This window comes from Adiantum capillus-veneris, chromosome 14 (genome assembly GCF_014529385.1).
Source record: "Adiantum capillus-veneris isolate H3 chromosome 14, ASM1452938v2, whole genome shotgun sequence".
NCBI classification, from domain to species: Eukaryota; Viridiplantae; Streptophyta; class Polypodiopsida; order Polypodiales; family Pteridaceae; genus Adiantum; species Adiantum capillus-veneris.
This window is the reverse complement of record NC_140944.1, coordinates 158,782,163-158,801,329: the sequence shown is the minus strand read 5'-3', so window position 1 is coordinate 158,801,329 and position 19,167 is coordinate 158,782,163. Positions and strand designations below refer to the sequence as shown.

At 39.7% G+C, this 19,167-nt stretch overlaps 1 pseudogene; it reads left to right on the top strand.

The window, feature by feature from the left end:
• Window positions 1–6,420: 6,420 nt before the first annotated feature.
• LOC147443437 (peptidyl-prolyl cis-trans isomerase CYP59 pseudogene) lies at window positions 6,421–7,483 on the top strand (annotated as a pseudogene).
• The last annotated feature ends 11,684 nt before the right edge of the window (window positions 7,484–19,167 follow it).

Sequence of the window (19,167 nt, the reverse complement as noted above, 5' to 3'; positions counted from 1 at the left end):
TTAGAGCAACCCACAAACAAGCAAGGAATTTACACTAACCCTAACACCAATGGAATACTCTCACACACTAAAACACGAGAGAGAGAGAGAGAGAGAGAGAGAGATGGTGCTCGGGCTGCTTTGAAGTGTATCGTTAATGATCAAGCAAACATAAATATATATATGTAAGAAAGAGAGAAAAAGGGGGAGAGGGTGCTTGTTGCATTAATACCTTCTTACAAATCTGTCATGACAAATCAAAGTGAGATTAGTATTTGTTCAACATAGCTTGCGTAAATTTCACCACAACGCATCACAAGAAAAAACCACCCCAATCACTGTCTTAAGGCCTGGGGAGTCCTCTCCACCCTGTCGCCCTCTTACAATATGTGGGATTTATGGCTAGATTGATGACAACACCAGAGACAAGCTATCAAGAACTTAACAAAAAACACCAAGACACTTACGCATCATTGTTGTCGATTACTTCACGTTGGAAGGGAGACAAAGTATCCAAGTTTAGTCCAAATCCACCCTCCTTGATTCAGCAAATGTTGGGCTTACACTAGTAGGAGAAATGATAGATTTCCTACTCTCAATTGAATGAACACTCTCTCTCTTACAAATGGCATAGAGTTCCCTTGCTAATCCCCTATTACAACACATGCACATGCATAAGACAATGAGCTTCCACTCAAGAGCTCCTTCTAGAGAGGTTGAGCTTGGCTTCTCAAGCTATAGCATAGTGCTCTTGCTTATGGCTCTCCCTTTTGTGCTAGCTACACCCTCCTTTTATAGCAATTTTGAAGGCTAGGGTTACTCCTCTAACCATGGTTGGGTTAGATTTTCAGCAATTTATCTAATTTCTTTTGCTTGGAATTATCAAGAAGTTGGTGGGGAAAGAGAGAGGAGAGAAATGGAGGTGATAGGACTTTTCATAGTGGGTTAGTGTTAGTAGAGTTAGTATTAATTTACAAATGGAATTGGATATTTGCAATGGGAGTATCCATGTAGGATACAAATAAGGAAGAAAAACTCTTAAGAGGTAAGAAAAGGTGGATTTCTTACAAGGTTGACGCTTGTTGACGGTCCACTAGCTTTGACGGTACATTTTTTCTCCACTCTTGACCTTCCTTGAGAGACAAGGTAATTGAAGCTGAGTAATCAACCACCATGATGCTGTCTTTTAAGAGAAGAGGCTGAATTTTGTGGTTTTTTTGATAGATATGGGTAAATTGGAGGAGGAAAAATGAGACTAGGTGGTCAATTTTGGAATGGAATTGTGTGTGGGAGGTATGAGTTCACCATGGTTTCTCTTATTCTTCAAGGTTGAGGAGAAGGTGAGTAGGGTGCAGAGAGGAGTGGTGAGAGAGGTGGGGATGATGAGTGGAGAAGTGTGTGTGAAAGAGGAAAATGATAAAGTGGAAGAGAGAGTGTGGCTGCATAGCATGGGAAAACTGGGGTCCACTAATAAAATCATAGCTCACAGCTCGTAGCTCAAACAAATATGAAAAAATTTGAGGCAAAAGTTCAGCCCACGAGCTACAACTTTTGTCTGTATCACCTTTTCAAATTCGGAGAGCAAGTGAACTTTAAAAATTCAGCAAAACCGACCGTTTTTTTCCACTGCACAAGGTCCTTGTGGGGTCCTTCTTTGGATGATTCTTTTGAATACCTCCAAGAGTGAGCCCTCCATAGTGCATGTATGCATGCCACCTACCCTTGACCTTATTTGGTAGGTCTATAATTGAAGATATTGTTGAGATTATGATATAAGTGAATAGTACAACTAAGAAAATCAAATATTGAGGGGTCTAAAACATATGTACATGTCAAATATAAATAATATAAGTGGAAAAAATATAAAGGGGTCAAAAGAAATCTCTCTCATTATGAGGCTACCATAAAAAGATAAATATTTTTGGTGTTCTAATTTTTTAGAAAAAAAAACAAAATAGATGTAGGAAGGAAAAAATCACAATAGTGAAAAAATATACACATAAATAAAACTAGTTTTTTTGGATTTTTGTTGGGGTGGAGTTACACCAAATATAAGAGAAGCTTACATGAAAATATTTCTATATGGAATAAAGAGTATGAAAAATGGTAAGAAAAAATTGTGGTAATGGTGAGGCAATGTACAGAGCATAAATAACACACACCTAGGTAGAAATATTTAAATAAATACCAAAATAATTATGAAAAAATTCTTTTATTTAGGCCCTATATACAAAGAAATATTTACACACAAAGAGGCCATAATATACTTTTATTTTTTTTATTTTTTTTATTTTTGGCTCAACTAGCCCAATGACTAGCTAATTGAGGGTTCTTTTAAGAAGATATGGGAAAAGTCCCGTGACTCACGCACGCCTATGTACAGTGAAATGGTAGGGATAGCCACAGTGTTTGGGTGATTTTGGTAGGGTGAGGTAACTCACTGTGGCAATTACAAAGCGCCGAAAAACGGCTATCATTAGCCCTCCCCCTGGATGATGGTATATTCATGTACCATCATAGAGCATCTTTTCCAAAGAGAGTGCTTCAGAGTCCTTGACAAGATTTTTATTGTTTGGCCCCTCAGAATTTTGGCTAGAGTTACACTCATGCTTCATGTAACAATACTTACATGAGACAGTGGCCTTTTGACAGATCTTTGGTAGATCCTTTGGTAGAAGGCGACTCAAATAGGGCTTCAAGCGATACCCGTTTACTTTATTGGAGTGCTCTTTACCATTCAAGTCCATAAGCTGATGGTAACTTGAATTGAAAGCCTTCTTGACTATGTATGGCCCTTGCCATCTTGTTTCAAATTTGGCATCAAAACGATTATCGAGTCGATTGTCATACCTTAGCACAAGATCTCCTTCATTGATGCCTTTGTCCTTCAGTTTCTTGTCAAGCTTCTCCTTTGTCTGTGTGGCTTTCCTCTTATAGCACTCGTATGTTGCTTCTCTTTTCCACTCAAGCTCAGCTAAGGTAAGAAGTCGATCCATCCATGCTTTTTGATCATCTTGTGCTGATTTTCCATGAAGTCGCATTGTTGGAATGTTTAGCTCAATTGGCTGTAAAGCCTCTTGACCATAGACCAAGTGAAATGGTGTGAACTCCGTGGCTTCCCTATATGTGGTTCGATACGCCCACAAGGCACCATCCAAGAAGTCATCCCACAACTTTGTCTTGTTTTTCACCATCTTTCTAATGATGCCTGCAATGACACCATTAGCTTTTTCTACCAAACCATTTGATTGGGGATAGTAGGGTGTATTGTGACGATGTAGAATGTGAAGTTCTTCATAGACTTCTGTGAGCAATCCCTTTCTAAACTCTGGACCATTATCAGAAACAATCTCCAAAGGTGTGCCAAATGTACTGATGAATGTTTTTTTCTAGCATCTGTGATACATATAAATTCTTGCAAACGGAAAGTATTTTAAAAAGAAAATTTTCATCGAATGGTTGGAAGCATAGAAGGTGGATGTTGACTATATTTCGCCTTTCTTCTTTTGTAGTTATTTGTGTTTTTCCTTTTTTCTTTTGTAGTTATTATGAGTACAATGAATGAGGACAGCGATAAATGTAACCTCACCTTCTTTGTTTTGTGCTATGGCATCAACAACGCATGTTGCACCGTTTGCCACACCAATTGTCAAGTCAGTGTTTTTAGTGATCATGCAGCACATGCCAATTGCGATCAAATCTAACTCGTTGAACTTAGGCTCTAGGAGCCACTACTGAAGGACATTTATGTTACCTCCCTTCGTCTTTATTTCAACTTTTGTAATGTCAATTTGATTGTGCAACTTATTCAAGGCCAGGTTTTTATAGTATTGGAAATCTCATCTGTGAGTATAAATTATCGGAGTAGAGTTGTTGATGCAGTCATGCATATGTGCTTCATCTATAATACATGTACCCAAGGTACAATTGATCTCATCTACAACTGGTTTTCTTTCACGAATAATGGTAAAGAACTAAGGCAATTCAAGGTCCGTTCCATGTCTTACAGAGCATGACATCCTATAGAAAGTTGCATGTAGAAAGTGGACCGAGCTTGTGATATGGCATGTGTTACAAAGCTCCCATGCATGACTACAAACTGGGGGTAGTTGGGAAAGATCACCAAGAAAGAGAACACATTTGTTGTTGAAGGGATGTGCCAATGTATCCTTGTTATGTTAACATTTTGTCTTACGATAAGGTAAAATGTCATTTGGATTAACATGGATAGATCCTCTATAATTGTAATATCTGCCTTTATAACATGGATAACTCCTCTATAATTATAATATATACCTTATCTCAATGCAAAAAATTCTAATTCAAGCAAATAGATAAAGCATAAATGACCTGCAACAATAAATGAGGTGCTTTACTGACCTGCAATGTTGTACTGCTGCATTTCGATTGTCCAATCTCCAGGCTGATTTTTGAGTCGCGCTACAAAAAAGCAATATGAATAGTTAAACATATCGTCTTGCATTGAAAAGTCATACATTGAAAGTGCAAAGTATACAGTGCACGTCATACAAAGGTGCCATACAGAAGTATGGTGGAGAGTTGGCACTGTGATATCTCCAAAAAAATTATAAGAAACGAAAGACGTGCCCTGCCCCGTAGCATTTATGTGTTGCGCCAAGCAAATGCATGTGCATGGAAAATTGGATGTAGATAACGAGCCTTGCAGTGTTGTCAAGGTAGAGTCACGCTTGCTGTATGTGGTTTCTACCTCAACCGCCTACTGCACAAAATACCTTTGAGAAGATGTGAATAGATTATCAGTGCCCCAAGGAAAAATGAGGGTTTATGTTGGCGACAATATGTCTGTCATCTATAGCCATCTAAACTTGCTCCGATAGCTGCTACGTACATAGACCTTTGCTCATAGGATCCCCCACCGAATCATGGTTATTAGCAAGAGAAGCTCTTTACATGAGGCCGCAATATTGGCCATATTGTCTATAGAGTGTTTGCTATCCCACCGAGTTGTTGAATGGACATGAGTGAACTGCTCTTGGAGGCTAATAGGTGCTGACAGATTGGTATGCTTGTCTCCAGAAATTCCATTACGCTGCAGTCCGTGTACATCAAGCTTCTCTAGCATCAAATATCTTTGTGTGAAAAAAAGAATTAGCTTCTACTTCTGCTCTTTGTCTATTCTTTTGATCCTGATCAGCACTGTAAGCACGTGCATGATTTACTACTTGACTTCCACTACAATGCTGTTGCATCTCCTTGGAGCTACACATTAACCAACTCTCGCGGACATCATATTCTACATTCAATTAGTCATGAGAGATGTGTTTGTTTGTCTTCAGATTGTTCCGAAATTCTTGCCTCATCAAATTTTTTGATAGGCTATCAACAAAGTTGGACAAGGAGTATGACTGAAGCCAACAGCTCATCAGACCATGACTTGCACTAGTGGCAATATTCCCCAATGCCTTTCCCTCGACATTGAGATGTCTACCACTAATCCCCTTACACACTCTGCTAAAAGCGCAAACAGCTAGCACTAAACCCACTGGCTTATAATTACTTGAGGATAACCATCAAAAGCTTTGGTGTGATCGATCCTGCTATGCTTTTCTGATCTCATGTCCTCTTTGAGGTTTACTCATTCCATTTGTTCTGCCTCTGTCGTCTGCATGGCCAGTAGCCAGATAGCAACAATAGAAAAAAGTGTTAAACGGGCTTGGAAAGGCAATGAGTGTTGGTGATTCGACTCCAGATTAGGCCAACTGATCATTGATTGAAATGTGATATCTTCTATTTAGAACAGAGACCTATGCCATGGGTTGATCGCATGAAATATTTGAGGGCTCATCATGTTGGCAAGCATCCGACGTACCCTTCAGCTTGATGATCTGCAACTGTGCTTTTTATTTTATTCACCTGGTAGCTTTTCACACCGAAGTTTCGCAGCGATCTTTGTTTTAAAATTTATATCTAATGCCACGTGGAGGCTGCTGCGTTCAGATATCGGAATGGAGCATAGAAGAAAAGCATGGTGGCCGTCTGCAAGCTGTGTCTTAGGCCTACCCAAGAAGCCATGCCTACAGCGCTGCTGTGTCCAAGTTTCGTTACAGATCCCTCTGCTCGAAATCGTATGTTTCGCGCCTAGGTGCCTCTCCCATCCAGCTACTCAGACCCGCCATCGCATTCACCCTGCCTAAAAATTACGGCCCTCCTTGGCATCGCAGAGAGAGAGAGAGAGAGAGAGAGAGAGAGAGAGAGAGAGAGAGAGAGAGAGAGAGAGAGAGAGAGAGAGAGAGAGAGAGAGAGAGAGAGAGAGAGAGAGAGAGAGAGAGAGAGAGAGAGAGAGAGAGAGAGAGAGAGAGAGAGAGAGAGAGAGAGAGAGAGAGAGAGAGAGAGAGAGAGAGAGAGAGAGAGAGAGAGAGAGAGAGAGAGAGAGAGAGAGAGAGAGAGAGAGAGAGAGAGATGGCCGCACTCCTCAACACAAGCCTGGGTGACATGGTGGTGGTCCTCTACACCAGCGACTGCCCTCTCGCCTCCCAAAATTTCCTGAATCTTTGCAAGATCAAATATTACAACAATTGCCACTTCCACGCCGTCCATAAGGACTTCCTTGTCCAGACTGGCGATCCCACCGCTACAGGCTCTGGTGGGCACTCTTTCTTCAAGCTCCTGCGCGGCCACCAAGCAACATTCTTCAAAGATGAGATCCATCCCCACATCATGCATGATACAGTCGGTGTCGTTGCCATGGCAAGTGCTGGACCCAATCTCAATGCTTCTTAGTTTTACATCACTACCAGACCCCATCTTAACTACCTAGATGGAAAGTATACTGTGTTCCGCGTTGTTAGGAAGGGTCTAGATGTCCTCATGAAGATCAACGACGCATACATTGATGTAGAGCATTGCCCGTATCAAAACATAAGGATTAAGCACACATATGTGCTTGAAGATCCTTTCGAAGATCCCGCTCAGATTGATGAGCTCATGCCACAAAGCTCACCCATTGCTATAGATCATGAAGTGAGGCTAGAAGATGATTGGGTCCCCATGGATGAGAATCTAGATTGCAAGGAACTGGACAAGTTCTTGCTCTGTAAGGAAGCACATTCAAGAGCAGTTGTTCTTGAAATGATAGGAGACATTCCAGAAGCTGAGATCAAGCCACCTGAAAATGTTCTTTTTGTATGCAAGCTTAACCCCATAACCAAGGATGAGGATTTAGAAATCATCTTTTCTAAATTCGGCAAAGTTCTCTCACCTGAGATTATCAAAGACCACAAGTCCAAGAACAGCTTATGTTATGCTTTCATAGAATTCGAGACTCGAGAAGCTTGTGAAGATGCTTATTTCAAGATGAACAATGCCGTGATCGATGATCGACGTCGGATCCACGTCGATTTCAATCAGAGCGTATCAAGATTGTGGACACGGTATCGTCGATTTGGCATGAAGGCAATGGAAGGTGGAAAAGGTGGAGAGAAGGAGATGCGGCACTGTAAGAGCTCAAGAGAAGAAAGAATGAGTGAAGCAAATTGTCATTCACATGCAACAAGGCAGTCAAGGAATGGTCCAAAACAAAAAAGGCATAGGAGAAGGTTACAAGATGATCTTTACATGCATCATGAGAGACAACACAAATGCTATAAAGGTAAAGAGCTTCAAAACTAACATTAAAGTACCGAAAACATTTGGGTGTGCTTTCTTTGCACATGTTATCTCAAATTTTCCAAAGCAAAAATCCATTTTTCTCAATCCAATGTTCATGTAAGTAGCCTTACTGGTCTAAATCAAATGACACAGTAAACAAGGCTACCATATACCCCCCCTCTCTCTCTCTCATATATCCTAAATATATAAAGTTGTAGATTTAAATGAATGAGATGTATGTGCATGTGTGTAGGTGTGTGTGCGTGTGTGTTTTGTCAGCATATAAATGTGTAGAGACAGATCCTAAATATATTGAAAACACTTGTAATCAAGGCTCCTCTGCAGACAAGCTAAAGCATGAATGCAAAGAAAATAGTGTGTACTGGATACAGATGGTTAGCCTTCTGCTAAAGCAATGTGATGCTTTGAAAGAACTACTGATGGGTTTACTAAAATCAACAAGGCACCCGCATTCTAGCTTTAGGTCTCAGTGCCAGGGTACATACCATTTGAATCTTGTGCAAAAAGTGGTAGTGTTGTTTTCCCCTAATTGATTGGCACCAGATGTTGGAAATTGGCTCAACATGGTGGAAAGAGGGTTTGATGATCTGGTGAGATGTATGAAAGCATGCTTATGGCCGAAAAATCTTCCTTGATATACAACAATCATTTAGATCACAAACGAAGGATTACCAGGCTCTTATTTGCCATCATTGATGGACATGCCTTACTTTTATCCCTTATATTGTAAACCGACACACCGTTCCTCTGTGCAAGGTGCCCTGGATATGGGATGGAGCAATGGGAGGTGAGTTCTTATTAGATAAGACAAGTGCAAATTATGGCTGTCGTCGTATGAACACAATCAACTGTTAGTGTGCAGATGGTGTTGGCACATGCCTTGTATTGTTCTTACACAAACCACTTTTGGTACAATTTTCCTTCGCTTTTGTAATTTGCATGCGTATGTTTGAGCTTTTTGAGTTAGAAAGAAACTGCATGAGTATGATGGTTCTATTCATCACTCATTGTGTTGTAATGGGTAAAATGGTTCTTTTGAAATATTTGGGGATGTGATACTGAAGGGCGAAAAATGAAGCTTAGTTTCATTCTGTATGTGATGAAATACCTAGAAATAATCTACAACATGGCAAGAGTGAAGACCTGAAGGACCTGCATAGATTGCTTGCCAGGCTCGTTTTAGGAAACACAACTGGCATTAAAGATAAGCAATTATGCAAAAAATTTCACTGAATTTGAAGAGATTCAAGAAACAATCTATTGATGAAAGGAAGCTTTCAAAGAAAGAATCTGTAAGTTGACCATATAAATAAATACTAGATAGTATACTAGGGTGTCCTACAAACCTCATCAAAGGCTTCAAATATGTCAATGCTTGGCTGATGTATTGTGCATTTTACTATCCACCCAGTATCTAGCGTGTTCTCATGAAGATAGCTGTAGCTCATGCATCTATGTGGGCTTAACCATAAAGATGAAAGAAGGGTCAACAGCAATTGCGAGTCTCTTTCTTTGCTCTGCGGAAATTCGATTGACACCAGGAAGACAAACATCTGCATCACACAGTCATATTATTTTTTGAAGTCAATTTGTATTTTGCAAATTTGATAATTGATCTCCTGTATTCTGAATGGCTTCATCTACCAGCAAAAGACAAACTAACAAGAATGGTAACTTCTTAGCTATTATTTAAAGTACACAAATATTTACAGTCGTATTTTTTTGAAGTCAATTTGAATTTTGCAAATTTGATAAAAGAATAGCTGAGAAGTTACCATTCTTGTTTTTTTGTCTTCAGCTGGTAGACGAAGCTATGTAGAATACAGGAGATTCTTTTACAGTGACATTTGGGGAGTGGATATCATTTTGCTCATGATTAACCTGCGATCCTAGCAAATGTTTCTTGCTTCTTAGGATACCCAGAGATGCATATGCCACCCTCTATATATCCACCTGTCTTGCTTCCAGCTAAAACATCCATTAGAGTACTCTTTTCAGCATTACTAACACCCACTAGGACTGTAAGATACTTACTTATCGTAGCTATCACTAGAAACAACTTGCACTTTGATTTCCTACATTCAATTTACAATACTGTTTAGGTAAGGCGTAAACTACATAATGGAAAGGAATAAAGGACTTGTTCATAAATGTGGTGGCTGAACTACTACTGTTCCAACATACAATGTTCCTACTACCTACTAGGATTGTTTTAGTTAGTATCTTACAATGAGAGCCATAGACGTGACGTTCACTTTCTGCTGGAGATAAAAGATCTCACCTGGGCCATGTCAACATAGTAGTTGATAGAGTTGAAAGCAATAGAAAGTGGATGAAATGGAAGGATCATTTCTCTTCTTTGAACCTTCGCAGTACCATACCTTTGTCTTGCATACCTATGAACTGATCTCATATGGTTTGACCTACATTCTTGAATATGTGCATGGGATGAAGAAGACTTATGATTAGTAGGTCTTGCCAATAGGGAAGTTGGTGTAGAATGAATAAGCGCTTCATTTCAAATGGGTGATTTTGCTCATTCGATACCATCCAAGAACTATATTGCATTGATGGTGACCATCTTTCTTGGGGTGGGCGTCTAAGATACCCATCACACATAACGTGGCCTTCAAGAAGGTATCGGACATGACCCTTATACACCATCATATTTAATGCTTTAGAATAGCGAGCTTGTAGTTTAGGGCCATAAATGGGACATGCATGATACCCACTTGTTGCACGTCCTGTGCACTCTCCATAACCTGGAAAGTCATGCATTATCCACATTAGAATGCCCCGAATTGTAGCTATGCGTCGGTGTGTAGGCTGCTTTGACATGTCAAATACTTGTATCCCTTCCCACATTAGAATGTCCCAAATTGTAGTTATGCATCGGTGTGCAGGCTTTGACATGTCAAATACTTGTATCCCTTCCCACATTAGAATGCCCCAAATTGTATCTATGCATCGGTGTACAAATCTTCTATTAATGGTTGTAAATACACATCTACCTTATATTTACCTGGAAAAAGAAGTGATAATAATAAGTGTCATTTTTTTATTATTAACCATGGAGGTATATTATAGTTCACCAGTAATACATGCTCTAAGTAGTTGATTGCACACCAAAAGGATTCAAACCATCTATTGCAAGGCACAAATAGATATTGCGGGTCTCCTACGTAAAATTAGACCATTTTTTCTCTATGTGTTGGCATGCCTTTGATCACATGGGACACACATTATTCCATCAGTAGAGCAATGAAGTTAGTGCCAAGACATTAGTTCTACCAATCCATTACAACAATGAAACATGTGTTGTATGCAGGGGATAATAGGAAAATGGCATAGAACTTTTATGGGCACCATTGAGCATTGAACATCTTGATGATATCTATCCATTCCACAAATTGGATAATTTATATGTGATGCATACTCCTTTCTATAAAGCACATAATCTTTGGGACATGCATGAATGGATGTGTAGTCCATCCCTATACTCGCTAATATCTTATTGGCCTCATCACGGGATGATGCAAATATATTATCAATCAGAAGAAAAGATTCCTTTAAGAGTCGAAATAGTGTTGACACAGTATTGTCACTCCACCCATAAGTTGATTGTAGGTTAAAGATAAAAAGACGAGCCCTTAGAATAGATGCACATGATCTTGTAAATATCGGTGTGGATGCAAGCCTTCGCAATCTTTCCTCCGTTTGATCTTTGTCATTTTTCTCCTCATCATCCCCATCGTTCTCGATGCATACATCGCATCTATCACTTATAAAAAATGCACCAATCATCTCCTCCATGTCACTATTACATTGGATCGAGGCTACTTGAAGATGTCTATGATTTTTCCTTATCGTGCTTTTGGAGTGTTTGAACTAAAGAGAAATCAACAGTCTCGTTCCTTGCCAATGCCTCTACTTGGGAGTCCATAATACTTGAGTCAATTTGTCCATAGTCTTCAATATGCTCCATGTATACACTCCTTTTACGTAACTTTGATCCCTTACATTGGTTGCATGGACACATAAGACAATCTGACAAGTAACTCTACTTGGGAGTCCAGAATACTTGAGTCAAATTGCCCATAGTCTTCAATATGCTCCATGCATACACTTCTTTTGTGTAACTTTGATCCCTTACATTGGTTGCATGGACACATAAGACAATCTAACAAGTAACTCTACTTGGGAGTCCAGAATACTTCAGTCAAATTGCCCATAGTCTTCAATATGCTCCATGCATACACTTCTTTTACGTAACTTTGATCCCTTACATTGGTTGCATGGACACATAAGACAATCTGACAAGTAACTCTACTTGGGAGTCCAGAATACTTGAGTCAAATTGCCCATAGTCTTCAATATGCTCCATGCATACACTTATTTTGTGTAACTTTGATCCCTTACATTGGTTGCATGGACACATAAGTCTATATGACAAGTAACTATACTTATTTGATGCCATCTTCAATCAATGTGTGATGCTTTCCAAACTAGAAATTACCTGCAAAAAAAGAGTGACAACCATTACACATTGCATTTTAAACTACAAACCACATTTAAGTATGCATGCACACAATCACATCACATTCAATATGCAAAGTACATCCATCCTACCACATTTAAGTATGCATGCACACAATCACATCACATTCAATATGCAAACTACATCCATCCTACCCCCTCACTTATTGGGAGCTCTTGGTCTTACACCTCATGAGACCTAAGTTCAGGGCCCACCACGTGAACGTGGCTCCCATACAGGCCCCTGTGGAAGTGATTCAACGAGCGATGACAAGAAGAGTAGCGGAATACTCAAACATTAAAGGAGAATTCATTGTGTCAATGGTGAATGTCAACAAAAAATTGGGACATCAAGGGACAATATTACATAAAACTATATACTCGTTTCCAAGTGGGACATATGCGAAGCAAATGGAACAATGCGTCACCACAAAGAGGGTCTCAAGGGGCAACGAAACATGGCATTATAAGGGTATTGTAGGACATTGTAGCATTGCAAAGAGGGGCTCTAGGGGCTCATGGGTGCTTCCAAACCAACATACCCCTTTAAAGTAGCATAAATTTGGCACAAACCAGCAAAGTGCATGAGCCCATCGGGGGGGGGGGGACTGGATAGAAATCCTTGCTAAATACTGGAGTATTTTTTGACGTAAAATACCGGTGCATTTCTTGACGTCGATACCATCACATATACTGGCATGGCATCCTTGCAAATAGGCAAGAATGTCCCAAGCCTACTTGACTATCCTTGCTGAAGGAATGTGTGGGAGAATGGTATGTTTAACAAATAATGCAATCAAGGCATGTGCTTGCACATCTCTATCATCCCAACAAACCTATTCAGTAGTGGGTAAGACTACTATAGAACAAACCTATTCAACAGTGGGTAAGACTACTGTAGCACTAGATGTGGTAGGACCTGTGACATCCTCAAGGTGTGTGTCTACACATCTCTATCATCCCAACAAACCTATTCAGTAGTGGGTAAGAATACTATAGCACAAACCTATTATGTAGTGAGTAAGACTACTATAGCACTAGATGTGTTAGGACCAGTGCCATCCTCAACTATACAAGAATCTATCACAAATCCTGAACGTACATCAATACCCTGCACACTGTTCCAAAAACCTTTGGAATGTAATACATGAGGCAACAATGGGGATAATTGTTTCCATCAAGCTTGTCATTAGCAGACAACATGCAAAATACAACATTATCAGACATGTCGCGAGACGAAAGCCTATAATGACCAAAGCATTCACCTGCCAAAAAAACAAAAACCACTCACATAACCTGTAGGGGCACACATAGTGTCAAAACAGCAAAACTATGAGAAATTTTCTAATTTTAGTGAAGAACAAAAAAAATCCAAGAGCTTCAAAAAGATCTACAAAAACCTTGCAGCATGAAGACGACCCCTGAAACGCGCCTCAAAGGGCCCAAAAGTCGTAAAAACGCTCTTTATTATGGAAACAACATGCAATATCTAGATCTACCTTCACCTAAGAGGATTCCGCAAGATGATGAAGATAGACCTGCTTGAGGGTAGTGTAATTAAGCTACCTTGCTCAAGGTGAAGAAGCCTGCTTTGATACCAAATGTTGGATTTAGGGTTGCAAGAATACACACAAAGCTTGGAGAAGAAGAAGTTCAAGAGCACACAACAAGAAGTAGTGTCACGTAGTATGCAAGTACAAAGATAAGATGCCCTAGAATCAGGATGGGCATATATACAATGCACGAGGGAAAAAACATCCTAGTGAGGGAAAAAGTGTCACGGTGGTCTCGAGTGTGTTCACACACATCACTACCATATCATATCAGCATTCTGAGTTGTAGCCACATAGTGGAGCTTGATGTAACCTTTGACAACTAGATCTTTGAGTAGGTGGTAGCTGATGGAGGTTTGCCTAGTTTTTGAAGACAATCGTGGAAACCTTGTTGTAGTGTGTGTGAGACTATGGATGGGGAGAGAGAAGGCTTAGATCTCAGGGGCTGCACCATAAAATAATTTAGTGTACCACGTGCATTTAAAAGAGGGGGAGTTTAATTAGTTTTTTTGAGAAAATTTAACAGGATTAAATTAACAAGAGAGGTTTTTTAATTCAATTTTAGAAAAAATAATTTTATTAGGGAAGAAATTTTAATTATGGGGTTTTTTAAATACCTCTTGAACACACGTGATACCCAGGGTTTTCTAATGGTGCACCCCCCGAGGCTTAGCTATATGAGTGAGCTTGTGGGCTAATAGCAAGGAATTTTCAAGTGGGTAAGGGAGTGTTTGATGTGAGAGCACATTATAAAATACCGATAGTGTATGGATTTTATAAGAGCATGCTCACGCGAGCCCAAGTAGCACAATAGTAACCTGACTCTGCCCCAACTTGGGCTTGCATTAATTTTACCCAAGCTCTACAAAAGGTGGTGTGCTCCCACAATCACAATACTTGATCTTTTGGACTTTTTAAAAGGGAAGTATATGGCTACCATGGAAAGCCAAGGCTACTTTACCCATTTTGGGCAACGTAGCATAGTAGTGGATGGGTTCTACTTGTACCTACCATGGGAGCACGTGCAATGCCCAAGTAGATGAGTAAGATTACCCATACTTGGGATCGCCTAAGTATGTGAAATGTTGGTAGACAGCTTGTGAGAGTTTAACACATGAATTGAGGGGGTATTCTTGCTCTAGATGGAGCCGGTGTGTGGGAAGATGGGAAGCCTATGTGCATAGTTGAATTTGGGAGCCTTGGGACCATTTTACAAATGACACGAGTTCATGGGAAGCTAAGGAGGTCATGTGAGAGGGTGATGAGGATAAGCAGGGTGCATGGATTGGAGTAATTGAATGATGCACTTATAGGATAGAAAGCATGGTTAGAGGGACAACCGATAAAGTGCATGTGCAGAGCCTTAGTAGTGCAAATCTCGGGTGGGTAATGAGGTGCAGTAGTATTACATTGGCCCTAGATGATCGAATATGGAATCGGATGGAGGGAGTTGGAGTAGATTGCGCTAGTGTATGTGCTACCCAGAGAGGTGATGGAGAGGTTGAGTGTGTGTGGGAAGCGTTAGTGCTTGCACGCCATTCTGGGGTGGAGGCGATATTGAGCATGGAGCCATTTGAAGAGAGGCGATATATGTGCCAGAATCGTCATGCTCAATTTATTGGCTTGGGGGTTCACATGAAGTGTTGAGACATTTTGTAGGCTAGAAGTGATGGCTGAACCAACCCAAAGAAAATGGGGCTTGAGGTAAAGACATTTTATGTGCCCATACCTTCTTCTAGCTCTTCTTAATTAATTATTTGTTTTTTAAATTAACTAGTAGCATTTCCCACTACCTCCGTCGGCAGGATGGATCCTATTTTACCTTTTTTGCAAATATATATGCCACATCAATATGAGTGAGCATGTATATGCCACTTCAATATGAGTGAGCATGTATATGGCAAACGTCTCTCTCTCTCTCTCTCTCTCTCTCTCTCTCTCTCTAACATCCTCCCATTCACATACTATGTAGCTATCTTAATATCTAGCTTCACCCCAATAATTAAGCCATTATTAATGACCTGCCTTCAGTGGGTCATGGCAAGTGTCAGTAAAAACCAACCTTTAGTGTAAGAAAACCAACTATGTTTAAAAACCAACAAAGATTGAAGCTAGCCTTTAAAAACCTTATTAATATATTTTTTTAGTTTAGTCAAATACTTACTTTTTTTCACTCGTTTAGAAAATATAAGTCTTCAGAACTCTTACCACCATGCCTGCCTTCTTGTTAACTCTTGACCTACATTCGATGGATCTAGCCAAGGCTTTATTGAAACTTCCTTTGGTGTGACCATGTGGACCAACATGTTCAAATCATTCCTACAAACCCAAATACAACACTTAGTCTAAATGGGTAACTCCATACCTTTGTATATGTATGTATGTATGTATGTGTATGTGTGTATTTAAATGGATTCTAGTAACAGTACATTTCTTAAAGCAGAAAATAATATTTACATATATATACACATCCATGTGTGTGTTTGTGTGTGTGTGTGTGTGTGTGTGTGTGTGTGTGTGTGTGTGTGAGAGAGAGAGAGAGAGAGAGAGAGGTATAGGGATCTACATATACACACACATACATGTGTGTGTGTGTTAGAGAGAGAGAGAGGTATAGGGATCTACACATGCACACACACACACACATATATATATATATATAGAGAGAGAGAGAGTTATAGGGATCTACACACGCACACACACACATATATACAGAGAGAGAGAGGTATAGGGATCTACACACATCCATGTGTGTGTGTTAGAGAGAGAGAGAGAGGTATAGGGATCTACACACAAAGACACACGTATATATATATAGAGAGAGAGGTATAGGGATCTACACACACACACACACATGCATGTATGTATGTATATACACATGTAGTTTTATTCGGTAAGATTAATGCGGATCAATGGACTATGCAGGTACATATATATAACAAATGTGCTATATGGGCTCTACTAGCACATTTGTTACAATAGCTAGTCTCTAATGGTAGAAGCCTCTAACACATATAAATCTTCAACTTTCTATTATGTCTTCATTTTTATTGGTGGTGTTATTTCTTGGTGATCTCGTTTGCAAAATTGCACATCCATGTCAAACACCGAAGCTGAGTAAATTGCAGCATCTGAGGCTTGCAACAAGGAAGCTACATGGCTTGCTTAGAGACTTGGGAATTTCTATGGAGGTGCCTACATTACATTGTGATAGTTAGAGTGCGATTATGTTGGCAAAGAATCCATTGTTTCATGCAAAGACAAACCGTAAATATGTGAAGTACCACTTCATTTAGGATGTGCTTGAGATCAAGCATATTGAGCTTGTGAAGGTGCACACTGATGATAACCCTACAGATCTTCTCACCAAAGGTCTAGCTTTTGAGCAATTTGCACACTGTCGGGCAATTATGGGTGTGAGTTAGATGGTTTATTCTAACATGGTTGTACATACTTGTATATTGTATACCCCAAACTTAAAGGCACATTGGCCTTTAAGTGGGAGGTTGTTGGGGTGGTAAAGCCTAATGTGCCAGCCCTAGACACTAGCACTGACCATTCATACTATACAAAACAATAAGGACTTAAACACTAGCTCACTATTGTGAGTGATTCCACTACATATGTGTCTCATCATCTTCTTCACTCCACCTTCACTGCACTCCATGCTTGCATGCTCCTGCATTGCAACTTCATGCTATTGTCCATGCATTGAAAAAATGGAAGCACTATTTGTATGGTGCTAAGGTTATGATAGTGTTTGATGGGGAAATCATTAAGTGGCTTTCCAATCAAACAAGATTGAAAGGTCATAAGGCGAGATGGGTTGAACTCTTACAAGAGTTTGATTATGAGCTTAGGTATCATAAAGGGAAATATAATGTGGTTGCAGATTCCCTTACATGATGCCTATGATAAATGAATTGAGTTTTATGCGATTCATGCAATAGTGATCTACTTGAATCATTAAGAGGGAAATGCCTATTCTAAAACCATTCAGAAAGAGGATCCAGAACAAGAGGTTTCCAATGAGAATGAAGCATTGACGGGTGCTTTACAAGGATTCAAGTGGAAGAATTTTGCCATAGATGATGGGTATTTACTCTACAAAGGTAGGGTATGTGTCCCAAAAGATGAAGAGGTTAGGTGCCAGATACTCTATGAGTGTCACGATAGTACAAGTGTGGGACACCTACGTATAAACAGCACTTGTTAAAAGGAAATTTTATTGGTCTGGAATGCACAAGGACGTCCTAGATTATGTGGTTAAATGTGGTGAATGCCAGATCAATAAAGCGGAAAGGCTTAAGATGGGAGGCATTAGGGCCAAAAACGACTCAAAAAGGGTTGTTTGTTAATCTAAGGATTAAGGAATAGTCCAATAGTTATTTGACACGTATACAAAAGTATGGCACTCTTGTCTCCTCTATTGTGGGTTTTGGTGGTCCTATTTTGATGGAGAACCACTAAATGTCTTGATCACAAGGCTGAAACTGCTATATTTAGGTGCTTTCGGCGAGAGAGCTCATTAAATTTACGGCTCAAAGCAATGAAGTCTCGTCTTTTATTCTATTTTATATTTCACAAAAGCGTTGTCAAAAGATACGAAATCTATGTCAGAAGGCTCTCAAAACAAGAGCATTAATGACAAATCACCTACTTTTTCCAAACGTATACCTTTCTCGCTCTCTAGTTTGTGAGAGGTTTTAGTTTCTCTAGTTTCCGTCTATACTTTCTTTCTTCTCTAATCTCTGAGTTTCCATGGCGTCTTTTGCACGTCGCCCTTCACATAACATAACTTCTTGTGACTTTCATAACGTTAGAGAGGATGGTCTTTGGAAGTCCATATCTTTTCATGTGAATGACTGGGTAACAATGCTTCCTTCATGCAAAGGTGTACACAGAGTGAAGAGAACTAAACACGATAAAGTAAAAAACCATTGGAAAGGTCGTGCTCTTGCTTTCAAAGTGACTGACAATGGCTGGCTAGCTAAGGTTCAACATGTGTACATGGCCAAGGATATGGTGTTAGATTGGGAAGAACATCCCACACTGCATTCTTACAGTAAGTACAAAAAAAAACTATTTGATACAGTGAATTTTTTCATTATCCCATTCTTTTTCTCATTTTTTGATTCCATTCCAGATATATTTCCTTCAATAGTTGTGGAATGGCAGCCTGTGGAGAGTCTGAGTGGGACGTTCAAAGCAATGCATAAAGGGATTGCAGATGCTATGTATGCGGAGAAGACACCTTCCTTTTACAAAACAATGGATTTTTTTGTCTATTTTGCAGAATACAAAGTTCCATCACGAGAAGGTGCATATGGAGAACTACATCAGTTATCCGTTCCCACCATAAGTTCACTTGATTGGGAAGCTCCTAATGCATGTACTTTAAAGTTCAATGGTTCTTACCTATACATGTCTTTGTGGCATGTTTCAAAAC